Source organism: Ambystoma mexicanum, chromosome 12 (genome assembly GCF_040938575.1).
Source record: "Ambystoma mexicanum isolate Mex_15411 chromosome 12, UKY_AmexF1_1, whole genome shotgun sequence".
Lineage (NCBI taxonomy): Eukaryota > Metazoa > Chordata > Amphibia > Caudata > Ambystomatidae > Ambystoma > Ambystoma mexicanum.
The window spans coordinates 452,928,055-452,951,688 of NC_090936.1; the positions used below are offsets into that span (position 1 = coordinate 452,928,055).

A 23,634-nucleotide genomic window follows, 5' to 3' on the forward strand; every position below is an offset into this window, starting at 1 on the left:
TCAAACATGCAACTCTTATATTACAGGCATATTTGTCAAATGTGCAGATCTGTGGTTATTTGTATGTTCCCAAAATGCTCTTTGATTTTATGAAAAGCAGGCTGGATTCCTCATTGGTGCTATTTGTTCCCTGGCCCTTTCTCATAGGAGTATTTCAAAAGAGTGTAATAGGAGAGTAGCAGACAGTCATCTCTGAATGATAACCTTCTATAAGAAAATAACTGATATGGTTATTCAAGGTTTTGATAGTGTGGTGTGCCCAGTAACACAAGGGTAGCGTTCTTATTTTAGCTACAATATATTGTGGAAGTAGCCATTAGAAATTAACTACTTTATACAGTTTTAAAAAGAGGCTGTTTAAAATATTAGTACAATTACATAATTTCCCTTTTGAATAGTTTCTTTTCCAAAAAAAAACACAGCCCCACCCCCACCACAAGATATCTGTTTTTAGTTTTGGCTATAAGGTTTCACTTTAGTGCCACCTATTAGCACAAACAAATGCATTGGAGTACAGCAAGGGAGAGATGGCATATGAGGAACGATGCAATAGGTGTTGTTTGGTTATTCACCCACCCATTGACTGCCCATGTCCATGCTAATCTCTATGGCCATTCCTACCCACATCCTGCCCCTCCCAACCCAAAACGCACCCTCCTGGGAGCTCTTTGAGCAATATTTTTGGAGCCTTAAAATCAAACTTTGCACTCAAAGTGCCTGCCAGGGTTTTTTCAAAGCAAAGCAGTCTTCTAAGAGCTAATTGTGCTGTAAACACGCCACTGATGTAATAAACATTTCTTAACCAGGTCTGCCTTTAGCCATTTGATTTATAAGCAGTATGCGTGTACTTCACTGAAGTCCTATTAAAAACAAGCATTAGCAAAGCCAACAGTTTCAGCTTGTGTATGGGTATTAGATGGGCATTTGCCAGGCCCTGCTTAAGCAGCTACCATTAATGGCCAGTTAGTATTATTACAGCAATGCCCAGTAAATATGTTTCCCATATCTACCCAAAAGCCCAAACTCTTGGCATTGACAATGCTTGTTTCTCTGGTCACACAGCTGTCAGCAACATCTGGGGTGGCTGTAGCAAAACACACTTCACTCTGCGATTCTCAACCGCATAGAAAGAGACAGGCATAAAGTAAGTCAAAGAGAGAAAGCGAGTGACACAGTGGGAGAAACAGAGAGAAAGAGCGAGCAAGAGTGAGTGAGCAAGAGAGGGGCGAGAGAGAGAGAGGTATAAAGAGAATATGAAAAAGATACAGAGAGACAAACAGCCTCATTACGAGTTTAGTAGTATCTTGTCGGTAATACCACCAAGATACCACCAAACGATATTACCATTATCACCACTTGGTCTGGCGGTATTACCACTGCATTGCAAGGGGTGTGAGGCGATGTTAGTCCACATTAATTGGAGTCCATAGGACTTCATGTGGATTTTTGTGGTATTACCACTAGCGGTAATGCCACCGATTTGGCCATTTTTGGGCAGTGGGCGGAGGAATTACCTCCAGCATTCTGCTGCAGGTGTTTTCTCTGCCTTAACTCCAAACCTGTAGTTCGGCGGTGTGGTAATGTGGCGGTAAACCAGTGGTAACTGAGTTACCACTGCATTACCACAATTCTTTTGCCACACTGCTGAACTCATAATGAGGCCCATAGAAAGTGAAAGGGGAGGCAGACTGCTGTGTCTAGTGTATGATTTGCTGGGCACAGTCAGTGTTCTTATAAAGCAGCCACTTCAGCAGATAGTTGAATACCAGCTCTTTATCTCCTTGCCTAATCAGAGGCGACTGGTCTTTTCTTGGCAGGCCATTTACCCCAAAAAGCGAATCCATTTGAGCAAGCGTTAATCGCGTGATTGACTCTCTTCCTCACCTGGACTGACCTTTCAGAGGCCATTTACGATCAAATCTCTCATTCTCAGGCAGGCCAGTAAAACTCTGCCTAATGGGCAGTTTTCTTGTGGGGTGCTGCTGGTCTTGGAGTCCTAAAATGTGGTCCTTTTAACGTTTGCAGTCTTTCTTTCTATGAAGTCGAAATGTGAACCACATTCAGTACTATATAAACCAGCTTAGATTACATGGATGGTCTGTACTGGTCACTGTGAGATACTCTGATCATAAAATAGGGATTCTAGGGCCTCATTACGAGTCTGCCGGTAACCCGCCGGTGCTACAGGCGGGTTACTGGCAGACAGAGGCGTAGCTATGGAGGGCCCTGGGGGGCTATAGCCACTGGTCTTTTGGTTGTAGCCCCAGATAGAAGCTCAGGGGCTACAACCAAAAGTCTAGGTAGCCCTGAGTCCCGGCAGTCCAGTAATTAAAGTAGCCCCGGATCTTTTCCAGACCTAGCAACACCCCTGCTGGCAGACTCGCCTTACCGTTCCGGCGCCCACAGGACTCCATGGGATGGGAACTACTGAAGCACCGGCACCGTTACTAACGGTGCCGGCGCTTCAGTGATTGCTCTGCTGGTAGGAGCCTAAACTCCGGGCATGCCGGGCATGCCAGTTGTTCACTGCCCCTACTGGGAGCCTCGGAGTGAGCCGGCCCAGAAAAAATGCCGGAGCCGTTAGTACCAGCCGCTTTACCAGCATTTTTCCGGACCCGCTCACTCCTAATGAGGTCATAAGTCCTAGCTTGCCCATGATTGGAAAATACTTTTCAGAGAGACTTTTTTTAATGAAAAGATTATCACGTTATTAGCATAACCTAATTACTAAAGAGAGCCTTTCTTATTTTTTAAACCCATTTTGTGGAAATCAGGCCACATTTCGCTTTCCGTTCAGATTGTTACAAAAGCATGATGCTCAGCTTTCTGAATTAAAACAATAAAGGAACAACACAGATTTTACAATAAAATATAAAAATCAGGGCAAAGCAGGCCCTCTCACTTATTTTCACACCTCCACATAATGGACCTCGTGCTCGTTTTCTCAATTACCATAATACCACAAGAGTGGGAGTGGGAGTGGGAGGGGAGCTCGCCAGACAAGCCTATTTATTCTGGGAAATTACTCAACCCAACCTAATCAGTATTCACCCGAGCCTTTGCCCCACCCCAAAGGTAGGGAAGTACGTAGGTTGATCAGGAATGTCAGATCCCATTGCATACTTTTGTAAGAATGGAAACACACTAGTGCACTGTGACATTTCTCATTCTATCGTTAATAAAATGAGTTCACTCCGAAATTACAAAGCTGTCCTACAGTGATGTGATATGGCATTTATAACGCGCCTATACACAAGTGTTTCAAGGCCCGACGAGGCAAGGGAGGGGAAACAGAGGGAGGACAAAAGACAACGATCTTACTAGGCCTAGTGACATTGCGATCGCGCAAGTGCAGGTTAGGGGGGAGGGAAAAGTGCCGGCGGAGGAGGGAGAGTGCAGTACAAAGGATAAAAACAACAAGTAGTGCAGCCAAGCAGGTGGAAAGTGCAAGGGTTAAGTGCAGACAGCAGGTGTCAGATAAGTGCGGGTTAGGGGACTGTAGGGTTACAGATACAGACCCAAAGTGCAGGGGTTGCCAGGAGGCAGTGCGGGTGTGCAACTGGGCGGGCAGCGACCTGGGCCCGAATTCAGAGGGTAGCCAGGTGACCATTGCAGAATCGGACAGGAGATCAGAAGGGGAGAGGAAGAGAGAAGGCAAAAGCAAAGAGGAAGGTCTTCAGGTGCTTCGGGAACCGGAGATGGTTCTCCTCATGTTTCAGAGAGGCAGGGAGGCTATTCCAGAGGGAGGCCCCAGCCGAAAAAAGAGATTGACCCCCAAATCGTTGCTTGGAGAAGCGACTGACCCTCAAGGAGGTGGTGGTGTTCTTTGTCAGCCGCTGATAGACACATTGTAGAAGCAATTACATCCATGAAGCCCTTCATAGGTCGTCCTGGATTGCCTACAGTTCATCTGATCAGGGAGCTAAAGGTTACCTTGGTCAAATATACTGTGAGATGCAAGAGAAGCCGGCGAGATGGCCCCTTGCTATCCAACGGGTAATTTGGGTGCTGAGCAACCGTATGGGGCCTACGTGGAAGGTGGATACCCCATGTGGACACCCCACACTCTTAAACATAACTCAATAGGAGCCTTAACTTTAGCTATACACCATTGGCTAAAACAAAGAAACCAGAACCTTAAGGATTATTCACTTGAGTTAGTACCAAACATTGGACATTTGTCATAATCTTGAACTTGCATAAGTAAACTGTATGTAACACACACTGCCTCCCATTACCGGCAAACTGCAAAGCCCTCAGGTCTTAGCGCCTATGTCAGAATGATCACACTGAGCATGACCCAAAGTGAATAACCGTAGGGAGTGGGACCACGCTCGAGTGCATCCACTCATCCATAGAGAGATAAGACTGGTCTTCGATGGTGCATCAGGGCAGGGGTGGACTGGCCTATAGGGAACTCTGGGGATTTCCCGGTAGGCCTCTTCACTCCGGGACTTTTTTGTGTCGGCAAAAAGTACGTATAGAAAAAGTCCCTTTTGAGAAATTGATGCCAACAGTCTGTTAAAGTGACAGAGAGCTTCAAAAATTAATTTCAGGGTCTTCTTGGGAGAAAACAATGAATTTTAATAACAAAAGTAGGGGAGGCCAGCTTCTCTTCGCTGCCACTTCTGCAGAGAATCAGCAGCAGTTTCAGAGCCTGGATTTTCCATTGAGATTGCAGCATCCCTCTCATTCACATGGGAGTCCACAGTGGCTGACTGCTAGGTCTTACAATGAAGGCCTCAGCCCTGAAGAAGAAGAATACCTCCGAAATGCATTGGCTTATGAGCTCTTATTGATGAGGTAAGCTGGCCTCCCCTACTTTTGTCTCACAAGAAGACCCTGAAATTGATTTCTGCAGCTTTCCATCACTTTAACAGACTATTGGCATAAGTTTCTGAAAAGGGACTTTTTCTATACATACTTTTTGCCGACTCACCAGTAGCTCCGGTTGGGAAACAGAGTGAGAGCCACGTCAACAGGATCAATGCCACAAGTAAAGTGAGTAAACCTCTCAATTAAATCTACTTAGAGCAGTTTTCGCTGCACGCCCACTCCCTCTTTTTCAACATGCTCACCACATGGCTGAAGCAATACATTGCAAAATGTCACTGCCGAAGCCCCTCAACAGAGTTCTAGGCCTAATGTTCCACCTGAACTTGACTATACCCAGGGGGAGCATGCACAATAGATGTGTTTGACAACACGGAAGGCACCACCTAAAGACAATATACAACTTGGGCAATACAAATATCTTGGCCACTGCAACTCTGCCCACGTTGTGCATAGGGAATTAGACCCACCAATTGATTTTCTCATCAGCCTTATCCATAAGTGGGCCATGCAAACAAGTCTTCTTTCCCTCGATGCCTCGGTACTCAACACCATCTGCCACCATTTGAAGGATGACCCACATTGGACAAGGAAACACATTCTTGAGGGTTAAGAGTTTGTATTTACCCCCACATTATTTTAAACTCTGAGTAATTGGTGAACAATGTGATATCTTCCAATACAAGTAGCAGGTTAGTACCTGGTTCCTTCACATAAAGGAGTTGATTTTAAATCCTCAAACTCTCTTAAAGCCATAGTCATGTATTTACTGTACGGGGAAATACAGTTGTCTACAAACTGGCCATTGATCCGCGAGGATCACTTGGGATGGCCCCTCCAGCACAGCAATGGTTGATCCCCAGTTTTCTTTAAACTAGCCTAACAGCATTTTCCAACTAACCCTACCTTCTGGTAGCTTGTTTCGTATGTAGTAGTGTGACTTCCCTAGAAGCCATTGATGGTGTTGCAATCAGGGAGCTGATATCATACAAATTAAATAACTCATTTTATACAGCAATTCACCAGCTGACATGGTGTGCTGGTCAATTAATAAGCTGATATTGTAACAATCAATAAGCATACGTTGTCCTAATCAGTGACTTTATAGCTGATACCGTAGCTGTACATTTTCGGATACTGTAGTAATAAGTAAGCAAGAGAACTAGCAATCAATAAGCCATGGCAGTGACATTAAGCACCTGGTAACGTGACACTTAGATGATGCAGTGGAAACCAATTAACTGATTCCGTGACAATCAATTAAATTGGGATAATCTGTGAGAGGATTGGCAGAGAATGTTTTAGCCCACTTGTTTTGTGTCACGCAGTTATCGGATCCTCTGTCAATACTTAAAATGCAGAGAGCTGACACTTGACCATTCAAAAGGCTGCTACCTTCTTTCTTCTGCTGGGGCCTCCCTCTGGAACAGCCTCCCTGCCACTCTAAAACTTGAGGAGAACCATCTCAGGATCCGGAAGCACCTCAACACCTTCCTCTTTGCTTCTGCCTTTGCTCCCCCTCTACCCGGATCTGTTCTCTCTTGGCACCGTGCACCTGGCCACCCTCTGTCCTCCGGGCCCAGGTACCTGCTCACCCTGCCACCCTCCCGCACTGCCTCCGGGCCACCCCTTGCACTGAGTTCTGTATCTGTACCCATACAGAAACCCCTCCCCCTTTTTCTTCCTGCACTAATCAGACCTACCCTATCTGCTGCCTTAAACTCAGCACTTGCCAATTGCTGGCTCAACTACCACAGTTTGTTGCCTTTATTATTTATTTATTTATTTATTTATTATTTATCTGTTTCTCCTTTGCTCCGCACTTTCCACTTCTCCCCCCTTCCATGCACTTTTCCCCTCCCCCTCTCCCATGCACTTGCACGTTCTCAATGTCACTGGGCCTAGTAAAATCGTTGTTTTGTTCTCCCCTGTTCCCCTCCCTTGCCTCGTCGCACTCTGAAACACTTGTGTACGAGTGTGATAGAAATTAAATATCAATATCAATACCAATACCTGAGCAAAGTGCTGATGCTGTGGAAATCCATGCAAAGATACATGTTCAGACATGATTCTAGTCATAGATCTCAGTTGCAACATGTGCCTCCCCTCAGACACAGTATACAGATAGAATTGGCTCTTTAGCTGAACTGGAATTCATTCTAACCCCATCTTCAGATGCTCGGTAGAGTCACTGAGTTAGCAACCATTTTCTCCAAGTCCAGCACATCACATGTATTGGCTTAGGAGCTGCCTAAATATGCTAGCAGTGCACCCGTGTTTTGGTTTGGCTAGAGAGCTTTAGCTCGGAGTGCTGCTGATGTGCCGTGTCTAGGCGGGATTATAGGGCCTTCGGGAGGGATCGTAATCACCTTGCAACATGCACACTCCTGCCCCACAGCTCCGCACCATGCCACGGACCAGTGAACCACCAGCGCCTCTTCGCAACATATCCCAGCTCGCCCACTCACAGACCTTACTCTCATCTGCACTTACCTGTCTCTTACCTGGGCGGGTCTCGCGGCACGCAGGTTCCAGCGACTGCTCAGTCGCCTCCAGATGCATCCTCAGCGTCCTGGCCTATCTTTCCTTTCACTCTGTTTTTCCTTGGCGCTGCTTCTGGCATGCGTGGCAACCTGTTCCTGGCTGATCACCCCGCATAAAACAAACACACCCTTCTTCTCTTCAGAATGTTGGTCACGCTGTCTCAGAGTGTGTGTGTGGTCTAGAGACAGATTTTCCTATAGGCCTTGTGTGTGTGTTTGAACAGGTTCCCTGTCTATAGCGTGAACATTACGGGTCTTCTGAGGCCGACGACCAATCATTTATCTACTTTAGTACTGGTCTGTCTTGTTGCTGCAAAGGGGGACGTTGTTCTTCCTTTTCTCTGTTTTCCCTCAGTTGCCTATTTTCACAGCTTTCACCTCAGGCCTCGGCTGTGTTCTTCTGAGCCCCAGCAAGACCCTGTCGCAGACCAAGACCCGTCTCCAGAAGTGGCGTTGCCAGGCGGAACATTCCATTCAGGTAGGTCTACTCTCCCCTGGGGTTGCTGGGTAAGAAAGGGATATATACTGTGTAGATCAGATACTAAAGTCGCCTTCTTGTTTCCCCCACCACTCGACTGCAGAGCAGGCTTGCTGACATCCTTGACCCTGTGTCCATAAGAAATCCATGAGGTCCCTGGGGGAGACGACGCCCCCAGTTTACCAAGGCGTGATGCTGCTCAGGGGCTTGTATCCTATTACCATCGTTCCCTGGGCATCAGGCGCCGAGTCTGTTCATAACACTGTCAGAGCTCTTTAAGATACATATAAGAGGGACCCTGGTGCTAATCAGCTGCTCTGGGGGGTGCAGAAGAAGTGCCTCGCAGGAAAGCTCTGCTACAATGGCAGCCATTTTACACGAGCAAGTGGAGCATTGAGGAGAGGTTGGCTGAATGATGCTGTGAGAACTTTTTTTCCATGCTCGCAGCACCTTGATTGATTTCATGTTTTATGCATGATAAGGTGGTTTAAACATACAATAGCTGGCCGTAAAGAGCAGCTACAGCAGTATTTTTCATGGGGACCATGTTGGAATGGTAACATAGGCCTTACAGCTGTTATTTTCGTCAGCTGAAGCATGAAGCAAAGGAAAAAAAGTGCCCACAAGATTGAAGGCCAAACCACCGACAGATGTCCTTGCAATGGGTAACCCGGACGGCAAGGGATGCAGCAACATGGTGGTGTAGCTCTGCTAGAAGAGAAGTACATTGATAGAGGCTGAGCGAGAAAAGGACACAACACTGTTGTGACTGGACCTGCGGTCGCGCAGGCCAGTCCGACCATCGCTGGTGGAACCCAGCACACACATTGGCCTGAACCATTGCGGGCTGGCTCACAGACCAGCCCGAGGACTTGCTGGGGGCACCCAGCCAAAATCAAGGGACAGGGAACACCCTGTCTGCCCATGATCACATGGGCGCTTTAATGGCCTGGGGGCATGCAGGCCATCACAGCCACACAGCTGGGCCCACACATGCAGAGTTGCCCTGCAGGGGCTCTGCTGCTGCAGAGGAACATGGGGATAGTGTTGCCCAGCAGGGGCGCCATACTGGTGCAGGCCTTGCAGGGTAGGCCCTCTGCCTGCTATGCAGCGCCAGCATCGCGCTGTCAAGAACGAAAAAGCAGGCAGGAGTCGGCGGGTCAAGACTGATGAGGGGGAAACCGCTCGTGCCTTTTATTGATCTGGTCACATGGTCACTGACATGTGACATAGCACAAGCCCTTCACTGGGGGCTCCTTCTCCTTAAAGGGACACAACACCACAAACACGAGTTCTCCCTCCACACCCAAACTCCTGTCTGGACCTGTAACCTGTTTCTGTCCAATGTGTAAGGCTCTCCTGATTTCTTGAGTCTCTACTGAATGGCGGTGCAGCCGTATCATTATGCCCAAAACTCCTCACTATCAAATGACTCATACTGAAAAGTTAAAATGTGCATAGAAACACCGCGCCTTGAAACGCTTGTGTACAGGCACATTCTAAACGACTTATCATTTCATATCATATAAGGAATGTGTGGAGATTCAGGGCTGCAGTTCACCTAACATCCAACGATGGGTAATACTGCGCACAGTGGATGCAGTTAAACGGCAATGGAGAGCTCCTCACGCTGCACGCTGCACTGTTTAGGACTTCACCTCCGGCAGAAGATGCACGCAGAGAGGGTAAAGTGTGCACACAGAGACAGAAGGCTGCAGGTCACCTGACCTCCAACAGATGTCCCCACAATGGATAACAATGAGCCTAAGGGACATACATTTGTGAGAGTGCATGTGTGACTGGTTCTTATCGATATAAATCACTCCAACCCTTGATACATCGACTTATATACATCAAATACTCACATACTGACACCCTTAGCCCGAGCCATGCATAAATCCACACTTCATCGAGGTACCCATATATTACTACATAGCCCAAACCTCAAACAAGCGAACCTATTGGCGGCAATATTGCAGAGCCATCAAAGATGCCATTGCTGCCATTTGCCAGCACAGTTTCACATGTCCCATTTCGGCCATTTTATGCCAGTTATAGTCTCATATGACAGGTATAGTCACCATATGCCAAAGGCCAGCTTCGCATATCCAGGCACCTCATATGCACAGGTGCGACCCTCTAATGCCAGTTGTAGCCTGACATGCTTGCTGAAGTCGTCAAATGCGAGGCCTAGCCTTACTTGTCAGGGAATTGCCATCATATGGAAAAGTGCAGCCTCGAATGCCCCAGCATGGCAACCTTATGCAAAATCAAGGATAATAGGCCAGGTACAGCCATCACGTGTAAAGCTCTGCTTAATTTGTCAGGTAGTTTAGTGAGTATCCACTCTCCTGTCTCAAGCGCTTTTATCTTAAAGGATCGCCTGAATCCCAGATCCTGCACAGCTATGGAGACAGGCCGGCAGAGAGCTATTTGTTATGCTATGCACAGGCTCCCTTAGCTGGATAGAGTCTTCCTGGAGCTCAGTAACCGTGTGCAGAGGGGTCCTCGCCCTTGTTACCCCTGAAGCTCAGCTTTAACCTTATAGAGGATGCTGAAAGTCCAGGAACTGCAGAAAGTGAACACAGCTCTTGCAGAGAGCTCTTCCCTGTGCTGCCCCTGCACCCTCCTATCCAATGTCAGGATATTTGGGGTTAGAGCTGTAACTCTCACCGGCTCATCAGGGTTGATGGATACACTACCCAAGGCACATGTGCATTTTACAGATATCCATCCACCTAACTCAAACTAACCCAACATGCTTGTTGTGTCTTGAAGTACATATGTAAGTGCTTTTTTAAAACACATAATTGTTAACATGCGGCTCTGGTTCTGTAAGTGGAGCATGTTGACCATATATCCACAAAAAAAGGAAATGTGCTTTTTCCTGAATTTGCTCATCAATTTTCAGTAGGAGGAAATCATAACTGAACTAATGAACTTCCCTGCAGCTAGATCCTTCTGTGTAGGTTGGCACTTGCGACAGGCACTGCTCTTGGGCATTGAACATGTCCATGTCCTTTGCCCTGTGTTCGTACTGCTGGCATGGCCACTGTCCTGTCCACAAGCACACAGGATTGACTGCCACCGTCCAACTCATTGTTCTCCCTGAAAACGGATAGCTAGCATTGCCCTGCCCACTGGATTCATCAGGTTCATGAATGACAATGAGCTGGCCAAGGAGGCAGATACCCTGGCCATTGCACACTGTAGTTGCTGGATGTTTGTCTATGACGACTGACTGTTCAAACAATAAACTTGCCAAAACACCACATCATAATCAAACTGAGTTTGAGACAATAAGTGCCAGGGCTAAAAAATAAGTGCCAGGGCTGAGCCCTGGAAACACCCCCACACATTAAGCACTGGTTTTATCCAGAGGTAACAAAGGAAGCACCAGGTGTAGCAAGGGAGTTAAGAGGTAGCAGCTGCTAACCCTGGCAAACCCCAATTGACGTCTATGATTTTTAGTCAATGGGCTGCTGTAAATATTGCTCAGTAATGAGCTTGAGTGTCGAGAGGGCGCACAAAACAACCAAGCGTGGTACTGCCCCCAAGATTTCTATCTAAATAATGCATCAAATGGCACCGTCTCAGTACAATTCCTATGAAAAAGTTGGGAAAAGCTACACAATGTAGAATTTTACAAAGCATTTTCAGGGTATAGGTGCCTCCAATATATGACAGTGTTTTCACTGTAAGAACACCTTTGGGTTGGATTCGCCCAAAAATGCCAGTACTCCAACTGTAAGAGTGCACCCAGGATGTCTTTGGCCAATAAGCCTGCCCTAAGGCCAGTATTGCCAGGCAGTGTAAGAACACAATTTTCTGGACGTTGCCCAATAATGGCAGTACTGTAAACACACACCCATGATAGATTTGTCCCAGAAGCTCACGGCCACTACTGCTGGTCACTCTAAGATCCCACTTTTCTTGGTGTTTCTCAATAATGTCAGTGCTGTAAGTTTAAGAACACACTTGGCATTATCCTAACATAAGAGCTCACTCATTTTGGCTTACCTATAATGCAGTAATAATGCCAGTGTAATGAAACATGTCTGGGATGACTGTGCCAATATATGCCAGTAGTCACACCTAAGGACATACTCAGTAATGTTGGTTTTGCCCATCATGCACTAATGCTACAGTAAGAAAACATGTCCATTCTGGGTCTGCCACTATATGCCAGCATTTCCATTTAAGAACATGCTTGAATTAGCTCTACCCATAACACAGTGATAATACAAGCCCCGGATAGCTGTGCTATCCCACCTAAGGACAAATGTAGTAATGTTAGTTTTGCCAATAATGCACTAATGCTGCACTGGAGAAAAAAAACATGAGGACATGTCCGTGTGTTGGTTTACCGGTTTCACTGCACGTGTCTCATTTCCCTCCCCACTCCCGCTTCATATCTCAATCATTGTTGCTCCTCTTCCCTCCACAAATGCATGAACTTTACACATGCACAATAAACACACACACCCATACACACCACACACCACTCCTTTACATGCACACACGATCACGTGGACACATTCACGCATGCACACTTACAGATACAGAGAACCCCTCACATGCACCCATGCATACACACACACATCCCCCCCCCCCCCCCCCCGGTCCGCTCCACACCTCTATGTGAGTGCATTTCCTCTACTGTCAGCCAGTATTATAATGAGAAGCCGCAGGGCCAGACTTTCTATGTCCAGCAGGTGTAACGTCAAAAAATGCTACTTGTCAAAAAATCCTATGCTTGCTAAGTGAGCATGCGCACTGTGTATGCGCATGCTCGGTCAGAAATCAAGGGATAGGATTTATTGACAGTACTATTTGTGAAGAAACGGGCCGCAAAATGTGGGTTCCTTGCCATCCTGTGGTCAAGGGTGGACTGGCCTTTAGGGAACTCTGGAGATTTCCCGGTGGGCCTCTGCACCCTGGGCCTCTTTTCTGTGGTATTTCCAAATTTTCTAATAGGAAAAGCATTGGGCTTGCTGAAAATGTGTCATATGGGGCCACTTTGTACTTTATTTCCAGGGCCTCTTTTAGTTCCCAGCCCAACCCTGCCTGTGGTGTGGAACCATGCATTACGTGACCTGTCTGCATCCGGAAATATTCTACAATATTCTTGGAACACACGCAGGAGAATGAGCAAGCCTCCCTTATCAGCATTGGTCGAAGTGGGCGGGAGCGGTGTTCCTCTTCTTTTTTAAATAAAGTTTTACTGTTCCTATACTTTTATTTTAAAAAGAAACTGTTCCGGAATTGTTTCGTTTTTAAAATAAGTGTAGGAAGCAGTTGAAATGTGCACTTCGGTGCACTGCACTGAACGTTTCCTTAAACTGGGGTGTCCATATGGTTCGGACACCCCACTCCTGTGCAAGTTTGTACTCACCACCATGTGCTCACACAAGTCGCACAGAGCACACATACAACTGCAGGTACTGTCCACAGCAGCAAATAGTGGGTGAATTGCGAGCTTCAAAACAGCAATAGACATGGGCCTGGTCCATATTCTATACAGCCTCATGGCACATAAATACATGGCCTCAGATGGCGACGTGACCAAAATGTTCCCAAACCTCTTCAAAGGCCTGGGGATGCTGGAGAACTGTAAAGTCAAACTGCACATCGACCACACCATCAAACCAGTCGCACAACACTACAGGGGAATCCCCATTGAACATCTAGAAACAGGTCAAAGAGCTCCTGCGCTTACTCGACCTAAACATCATCGAAAGGGCACATGGCCCAACCCCATGGGTCTCACCAATAGTCCCTGTGCCAAATAAATCTGTGGAGGGATCTATTCGGCTATGCGTGGACATGCGAAGGCCAAACAAAGCTATCCAAAAGGCAGAGGCACCAGGCACCAAGGATCACCAACATGATACACCTTTTAAACGGCACCACCATCTTCTCCAAGCTCGATCTGAACAAGGGTTACCACGAACTGGAGCTGGTACCCGAATCCCGCTACATTACAACTTTTGTCATCCATATGGGATTATTCTGCTACAAGAGACTCCATTTCAGTAAATTGGCTGCGGCAGAAATCTTTCAAGAAGAAATACATCAGTTCATAACACATATACCAAATTGCTTGAATTGCAGCAATGACATCCTCATTTTTTAATAGTCCCTGAGTAAACATGACAACACCCTACGCAGAGTTTGCATGGCACTGGACGTGGTGAGAGTAACCCTAAACAAAGACAAATGCAAATTCCGGAAACGCACACAGACATTATTTTAACAAATTTCTTCTGACCAAGGGATGCGTCCAGACCCGGAAAAAGTGGCAGCCTAACTGATATCCCCAGGCCTACCACCATCGCCGACCTTAGGTCGTTCCTTGGGTTGGCCAGTTATTGATCCAGATACTTGGAAAACTATGCAACCATCAGTGCACCCCTATGGGAGTTCACCAGGAGGGGCAGGACTGTATCTGGTCATCAGAGTGTCAAGCCAGCTTTGAGAACATTCGCTCAAAGATTGCATCACCAGCTGACATAGCCTATTCCATCTTGGCAAAGGACACGGAAGTAATGGTTGATGCCAGCCCAGTGTGCCTCAGAGCCATCCAGTCACAGTTCGACCCCAGTAAACTGCATGTCATACACGTGCTTGCCTACGCCAGTCGCAGCCTCATGGACATGGAATAAAGATACTCCCAGGCTGAGAAGGAGAGCCTGGCGGTGTTATGGGTGTGTGAGTACTTCTACTTCTTTCTGTATGGCAAGGCTTTTACCATGATCACAGACCACCAGGCCCTCTCCATGATTTATGGCAGCCTAAAGGCATGGATGCCACTGTGCATCGCCTGGTGGGGCCTACGGCTGCAAGACTTTAAATTAACGATCCATCACAGGCCAGGGAAGGACAAAAACACGACAGACTGCCGTGCCATCCAGGGGTAACTGAGCAACAGGAACAATCAATAGCAGAAGAATACCTGAAATACGTCATTCATCAGATTAAACCATTCCCAATTGTCTGGAAGACACTCCAAAAGGAATCGGAAGCCGACTCTGCACTCAACACGTAACACAATGCCTTCGAAAAGGAAGAATGAGACATGCGAAGGACATGGTCAAACATCTGGGACAACCCATTCAAGACGATGTACAGAGTTTGTGTTTGGTTCAGGAAGAACTCACCGTCCCAGAAGACAACATTCTCCTCAAAGGATGCAAGATTGTAATAAGTAGATCATTATGCCAGAGGGCCACTGGGGAATTGCATCTACAAAGAAGCTACTTTGCCAGAAAGTCTAGTTTCCTGAACTTGATAGCAGAGGTGAAAGCGCGCTGCAGAGCTGGGCCAAGAGGCATTGCTAGGGGGGGGCTCAGGGGGCTATAGCCCGGGGTATTTTGGTTGTAGCCCCGGATAGAAGCTTAGGGGTTACAACCAAAAGGCTAGTTAGCCCCCAGTCCTGACAGTTCCAAAATTAGCATAACCCCAGATCTTTTCCAGACCTAGCAACACCCCTGCCATATATAGGGTGGAGGCCCCTTTACCAAAACCTCTCCGTTTGCAGATGTCATGCCTGCCTGAAAGGGACATGGGAGGAAGTGGCAATTTACTTCGTTGGGCCCATGCGTGATGACTCATACGTGCTCGTGCTGATGGATGAATATTTGAGATTCCCCAAGGTTCAGATCATACCATCCACAGTTGCCACAGCCGTCATCCCTGCACTTGACAGGATTGTCACGGCTTATGGTATCCCAAAGGTTATCAAATCGGGCAACGGACCACCTTTCACAAGCGTGACTTTGCCCACTTTGCGGACTAAATGGGTTCAAACGTTGCAAAATAACACCTCTTTGGCCTCAGGCCAATGGCACTGCCGAGTGGTTGATGTCCAGCATCAAAAGAACTCTGCAAAATTGCAGAGGTCACTGGAAAACTGTTTGAGCAAGTTTTATACCAGTTCTTCAGTTCTTAAGAGAATACAGACATACCCCACATTGCTCCACGCATGAATGCCTGGTTGATCTCATGCTCGGGCGACAAATCAGTATAGAGCTCTCCCATAACCCTGATGAGAGAAGGCACCCCCACAAGGACCATGATGTAAGAACACGTGATATGACTGCCAAGCCCATTGTGAAGGAAGTGGCAGACACCAGGAGAGGGGCCAGAGAACATGTTGGATATTGGAGATCAGGTCCTGGTGAAGCAAGCAAAACAAAGAAAGGAGGACTCCATATTTGCGCCCAAGACCCTCACAGTGCCGCACCGGAATGGCACCATGATAACTGCGAGTAATGGGGATGGATGGACCATCACAAGAAACGTGTCCCATTTGAAGAAGGCAAGGGAGGAGATCCTCAGAGGAAGTGACACGAACCAGGACGCACAAGGAGAATCCGATGAATCCTATCTGGGGGACAGCGACGCGTGGGAGGAAGAATGGGATGCAAGAGAGGACTCATGGCATCCCACACAGAGGGCAAGTCCAGAGGGCCCACAGGCAGGGTGCCCGGTGCGGTGCAAGATAAAACCATTGAGACTGATAGAGGAAATGGACTGACCCCCACTTCATGTTCAAGGAGGGGGGAGAGGTCATGGTTACACTAGAGACCCGTTAGCCACATCATGTAGGAGGGGCCAGTTGGGGTGCGGGGTGGGGAAAAGCAAGTGACGGGATTGGCGTAAGGAAGTCAGTCTTGTAAAATAAAGGAGTATGCAAAGACGTAACTTGTCTTGTCCCTCATTGGGGAAGCCCAACCTGATACTCGCGCGGCGGGCCCCCATCAGCGTTTACATGCGGGCGTATTGGTTTGTGGATTTGTGTTGTGCTTGGGAGGGGTTGTGATGATGGGGCTTGTGAGGAGTGAGGCAGGCCAGCACGGAACATAGTTCCACTATACTTCTTTTCACGAACTTCGACCACTGATCATCAGCCTATAATCTGCAACAAGGAGCCGTGTTTACACTGAGCATCTGCTTCATAGAAAAGGGAAAGAGGCGAAGTTTGCTTTGTCCAGCTAGCCATGGCAATAAGAAAAGTCTGCAGTAGAAAAATCCCACTGCCCCCTCCGCAGTCTTAGGCTGAGCATGGCAACTTTCAGCCCTCAGAACAACAAAGACAGCCAGTGGCCGTTCAAGACATGCAGAGACATATACAGATCTATGGAAGGGATTTGCTAAATTGTAAGAGTTCAAGTGGTCTACATATGCAGTGCTAACATGAGTAGATCCAAAAGACTTGTGCGCATGAAAGGCTAGTTGGGCTGGGGCAAGATCAGTCACGTACCAGGTTACTGACGGGCGTAACTTTCTGGAGCCCTGACATCTTTCAGACACAACATGCAGTCAGAAATAAAATATGTTATTAACCAATATAACTGTACATGTATATCACATGCTAGGATAAATGGCTCATTTGGCCCTGGCAGGATTCGAACTTGTAAACAGCAGTTTAAACAGTGATCACAGCAGAAGGTGTAAAGCTTAGTGATCAATCTCACTAATAAGGCTCAATGCAGTTATGTTATGTTATGTTATTTTGCATTTATATAGCGCCTTATATACCATTGGTATGGTCTGAAGGCGCTGGTAGGTTGAACGCCCTTGGGAACCGAAGTTCAGGTCAGTAGAGAGAGTCAAAGGTGCGTGTGAGCACCGGTATGTGTGCAGCTGGTGCGGAATTCGTGTAATAGCTGCTTTTTAGCGGTACGTGTGGTGGTTGGGAGATCAGGAAAATGTGTAAGTTCTGGCAGGATTTATCCAGACTGAATGTGGCTGCGTTAGGCCTGAGGAGAACGCCTGGCTGGGGGTGTGTAACCAGCAGTGTTTACTTAGAATGATGGGTAGTATGCGGCGGATGTTTGGTATGAGAACAGTTATACCGAATGGTGTCATAGTATCTCTGTGTTCTAATTGAGTGGTGGTGTAAAGAAGAGAGTAAGCGTGGTGGTGTGATATGATGGGTTATATGCTCTTTCAAACGATCCCTGCATTCCAAACCATACTATCTACGACACGCAATTCTATGCACTCCAATCCTGCAGTCCGCCCCGTGCGCTCCAGTCCGCCTCCCATACTCCAGTCTGCCCCACGCAGGCACTCCCTTCTGCGCACTCCTCCCCTTTGCGCACTCCTCCCTTCTGCGCACTCCTCCCTTCTGCGCACTCATCGTCAGCTCTACCCAATGGTCTGTTCAGTGGAGTCTTCCATTCTACACATTCTTCCGCTCAGCCCATACATCCCGCTTTGTTCATCCATCCGTTCTACGCACTCATCCGTTCTACGTATTCATCAGCTCTGCATGCATTTCATACTCATGCGTTCTACATACTTATCGATTTTTACGCACTCATCCTGTCTATGTAACTCATCCACTCTAGGCGTTTGTCCGCTTTATGCTCTTGCATGTACTACATCTTCATCTGCTCTATGCATTCATCCATTCTACGCAATCATCTGCTCCTTGCACTCCCCATCTCCCCGCATACGCCCGCTCCACACATGCATCCGCTCTCGTACTCACCATCTCCCCGCATACGCCTGCTCCCCACATGCATCCGCTCTCCACACTCACCCGCTCTCCGCCCTCGCCCGCTCTCCGCCCTCGCCCGCTCTCAGCCCTCATCGGCACTCACACGCTCTCGGCACTCACACGCTCTCTGCATTCTTCCGCTCCCTGCAATCATCCAGGCTCCAGACTCATCCGCTCCCCGTCATCATCTGGTCTCCCAAACTCATCCACTCTCCAGATTCTTCTGCTCCCTGCAGTCATCCGTTCTCCAGACTCATCCATTAACCGCGCTCATCCGCTCCCCTCGCTCATCTGCTCCCCTCGCTCATCCGCTAAAGAAATCCTAGTGAAACATGATGGCCATTTAAAACCCAAAAGGTCACACTGTTCCTTTTATCTGTCCTAGATATATGACATTATTGCTATTGAGTATTATATTTATTTATTTTATTGTTTAAAGTGCAGACCTAGCTTGAGAGCAACAGAGCACTGTACAGAGTGTGGGTAGCCAGCATTTGGGCTGGCATCTTTTAATAGTAGCGCAGTACTGTGCGGTCTCCGCGTCGGTATGTACATCCATTGGAATTAGTCCTTGGTCAGGTGTTGTTGAAAGAGCCATGTTTTGAGAAATGTGAGAATTCTTGGGGCATTCCGAGCTGACACCGGGATTGCTTTCCAGAGGGTGGGTGCATGACAAGAAAGGGATTGTTTGCGGGTCCTCTCTTTGCGGACGAGTTGTGAGTTAAGCTGGTTGGTCAATTTGCTGCATGCAGAGCGTGTGCCACCAGATATGTGGAGCTTAGCCACCAGGTACACTGGTGTTCTACTCGTGACTGCTTTGTAGATGATACATGCAGTCTTGTAGTGTTGGGTAATGCCTGATATATGTGAGGCAATGCAGCAAGCACTATACAATGAAGCATTGAAAAGTGAATATTTTGGGCTTTACAATAGTGACATCCTTCCATATTGCCATGAATTGTCTGTAAATGCTCAGATGCTCATAGCATGCAGCAGGTATTTGAATTGTCTGCCTATTACTCGGCTCAAATGACAGACATTCCCATCCAGTACCCAGGTATTCACATCAAGGCAGATATTCCCATCAAATACTGAGGTGCTAACATCAGCTGCCAAGTATTTCCATCACATGTAGACACTCTCTTCCAAACACAGTGTTATCATTGTTGACTGTTTAACGCTAATGCATGTACTAGAGACTTGTTTTTCATCTGTTCATCTGTTTTTGACTCCTGTCGTCCCCCTCCTGGGAGAGCGAAAATAGTTTGTGTATTATGTCCATCGTATAGAATGTTGCACAAGAGAATCAATTTGTCGTTTTTGTTTTATGATGCAAACTTTTGTTGCTTATGTTTCTTGTAATTAATGATGTTCAGTACCATATCAGTACCATATCTAAACTACAGAAACTACAGAAAGACTTCAAAAATTATATATAAAATGATTTCTGTTTTTGACATCGAGGTGGTTGTTCTGTATTTCTGCACTGTGATGTGCAAATACTTTAAATGAGAAGCAGGGGTGAAGCTCTTTATCTAATTGTTGTCTCCCGACACTTTCACTTGTGTTTTATAAACGGATACCCTCCTGGGTATGACAGGGTTGATCCTCCAGGAGCCCTTTTCTTAAATGACATTACCAGATACTCAAACACCCCATTTCAAGAGGGATTGGTCAAACTATAAGGTACTTATTTCAAGGAAGGGATTGACCTCAAATGTCCAGGTAAGCACTCCATTGCCAGTGGAAACTATCAATGCCGGGTAGTCCGTCGATTGGGTGGGATCATCATCAAATTCCAATGTACCTATCTGTCACAACTGCCCAGTGGTCATTGTGGCATCCCTGGAAACTTAGGAAGCCATTAAGGATTGGCACAATGTTTCTGCCTGAATGGCAGCAGCGGTCTAGTTTTTTCCAAAATGGCGCCTGCTGTGTCTGGCCTCCCATTTTAGCAGCCCTGCGATGGCGGTTCGGCATGTTGCAACCCTCCGGCTTGATTCCTGTCTGAGGTGACGCTGCCAGCGGCTTAATTTCATTGTTCGTAGTTTCTTACTATTCTGGCTTCCTCCTGTTTTTCCTTCCGTATTTCTATCTCTTCCTTCATTACTGCCTGCCCATTCAGTGTGCTTTTGTGCTTGCTGGGTCTGCTGTTAGTCCTGAAGACTTCCTTTCTTCGTCCATCAACTGGTACATTGGAGTACCTATTTCAATAACTTGTTAGCTCGATTACTTTGACTGTCCAGTTTTATGCCGCTGACTTTTTCCCTGACTGTGGGTTTCCTGCGGATGCTCCACCTTGCTTTGCCAGAGGATATACACAACGGACTAGCAAGGTGGGGGCCAGACAGGTTCACCCATACCTATTCACTGAACTCCTGCATTCCCGCAAGAAGACCTGCAAGTCTTCTAAGACCCCTGTATCCCAGGTAATTGAACCTATTCTGGATGCTGATTGTGAGAGCTTGCAACGCCAGAAAACCAAGGCCTTCAACATGGCACAGATGCAAGACTTAATCAATGATGTGCAGAATCTGACCTTAGAGGTTCACAATTTGAATGCCAAAAACACTACACTTCAGCAAATGCTAGTTGCCAGAGAAACCCCTTCAGTGGACGCCCCTCTGGGTGGTCTATCTTTTGGGAAATACGATAGGTCATGTAAAGACTGGTGGGGGGATCTGTACTATATGGTTGGAGTAGAGGCACAGAGCACCCCAGCCAAGGTTCTCTATGTGTTAGTAATGGATGAGAACCCAAGACCGAGACTCTCAGGAGGTGATGCAGGCATGTTCTTGGGTACAGTGAATCCCCAATCCCCCACAAAGGAATGTCCACACACTATGTTATGTTCTAACACAGTTCATTTATATAAAATAAGTTACAGGTAAAAAATATACACATAAATAACACACTTTGTACTTTAGATCAAACTATCTTAATACTGGTAATATATATACATCTAGGTGGTACCACAATATACTTTAGATTCAATTTAAAATTGCGAAAATGGAAGGGGCATTGGAGCTAGAACCAGCTGTGCACGTCCGAATAGTCAATGATTATGAATACTACAATAGATGCACTGAGTCTGCTGTGGGTGGTCGTGCAAAAACGGACCCTCTACACCGTGTGTCCTAAGTAGCAGTTAATCCAACAAGTACACAGCCACACTTCGCAGAAAAACCACAATGATCAGCTAACCTGCATCTCCACTAAATCCGAACGGGCTGCTCACTAGAGCTAATCAAATATTCTTGCTTACCGTATTGCCGGGCCAATTATAGTTCCCTGCAGCTTTCAATTGACTTTCCGACCTTTGGTTGTGACCCACAGAGTTTGTTCAAGCCTAGAAAAAGACAGTGAGGTCAAAACACGTGTCGACAGTCCTTTTCGGATTAAAGAATCAGGCTATCTGATAATTGTCAATTAGAATGCACCAACTGCTGACAGTTACTAAAAAGTATAAGAATCATAAAGCATTGGATAATTGCATAGACATCACTGTCGAAAGGCAGGTTAGATTTAGAACATAGGCAGTAGACTTTCCTTAGACTCAAATCACTGATACGGTGCACTTTATCTTGTATTTTACAGCCAAGTCCAAATATGTTCATTAATTGTCTTTGGTCCCACTAACCCAAAGTACCTGAGATGCCACAGGAGAACAGGACAGATCTGGGACCCCTCCGTGAATCCTGAAGCTGGAACTTTTGTTTTGAACTATAAAGCTGGACTGCAGGCAGACAGCCAAAAGACAATTCACTTTTGTCACCTTATGCTGAGTTTAGCTTGTGAGGGATACGTTAGGATTTGGACACAGGACAACACACTTTACTTTGGACATTGTGGACATTCTGACAGACAGTTTAATTAGCTAGTTTTGTTGAGGCAGGGATCCCCCTCTTAGAGGCAGGGTTAGTTAGGATTTTCTCCAACTCCCCCCTATTTTTGTTATTAATAAAAGTCTTTGACAATCAACCTGCCAGCCTTGTGTCCGACTCTTACTCCTACACCCTCATATATGATGTCCGAAGTGGGATACGGACCTGGTTGATACTAATTAGGAGACTCCAAGAATATAGAGTAACCCAGACCAAGACAAGCCGCCTACAAACAAGACAAATCAATTTTCGGGGACATTGAGTCACTTAATATTCTGGGAGTGGTTCAGGAAACAGTTCAATTTTCCCCCTTCCCTTTTTCCGATGCTAATAACAGTTAAAGATTTTCAAGGGAAAGAGGTTCAATTAAAGGTTTCCCCAAAAGAACACATTTATACCATTAAACAATTGCTCTTAACTGAAATAAAATTCTCATAGTCCACCAAATCCTCCTTTTTAAAGGAAGGCCCTTAGCCGATGGGGCTAGACTGTCCGGTTATTAAGTGGGACCCAACCAAAGGTTAAACCTAGTGATAAGTACTACTAAAGACCTCCGACCACTAGGAAGTTTGGGTATAAAACCTAGTTTCAGAAAACCCAAACTAAGCCTTACCCCACCTGATAGTTGCGGTACAAGTTCCGACGGGAAGCCTATAGATGTGGGGAATAACTCCCCAGTCCAACCTTTCAGACCCCTGCAGAGTGAAGCAGAGGTACGAACATTTGAAGACGTTTTTCATTTTGGAAAACCTATTTTATTTCCTTCTTCCAATCTTTCTCCAGAAAAAAGTCTAACCGCAGAGCCCACCATGAGTACCCTAGAAGCTCTGCTGGAATTCCCCGTGTCCCACCAGGTAGAAGCAGAAGCCAGATACCAGGAGGGTATTGCGAGGGTAGTGGCGGCCAAGCAAAGACCCCTACTCCCACATGGAATCCTGCAACCCTATAAGGAAAGAGAACATTTGGTTCAATTTTATTTTAAAACTTTGAACGGCTAGCCCAACTGTTCCACTGGGGAGATGAGATAAAAACCTGCTACTTAGATCCATTATTAAAAGGGGATTTGCAATCATTTTACCAGACCCATAACCCATTAGGATGTATGTTTTATGATGAAATCAAGCAGGGTCTGCTCCACAGAGTAGGACAAACAGTAAACATGTATAGAAACAATATGCAAGAGATAAGTTTGAAACCAAGGGAGACTCCCGTAGAGTTAGGAGCTAGGATTCCATACACTCTATCCGTGTGGTTAGGAAAACAAAAGTCTGCCCAAAGTACTAGAGACCCTACCATAGAGCAATGTGTTAATTGCTTAGCCCTTCTCTTCAAAGGCTCATCCATGAACAAACCTACCATGACCCTAGCGATAGAGACCGTGCAAAC

At 46.6% G+C, this 23,634-nt stretch overlaps 1 protein-coding gene across 17 annotated transcripts in view; it reads right to left on the minus strand.

Moving 5' to 3' along the window:
- Positions 1-23,634, minus strand: part of MICAL3 (microtubule associated monooxygenase, calponin and LIM domain containing 3) — a 2,299,897-nt gene that overhangs the window by 2,167,374 nt on the left and 108,889 nt on the right. For all 17 annotated transcript variants that reach the window (XM_069628665.1, XM_069628668.1, XM_069628663.1 and 14 more), the window contains one exon: positions 21,630-21,713. The gene's annotated coding sequence lies outside the window, so the exon portion shown is untranslated. The remainder of the gene's footprint in view (positions 1-21,629; positions 21,714-23,634) is intronic.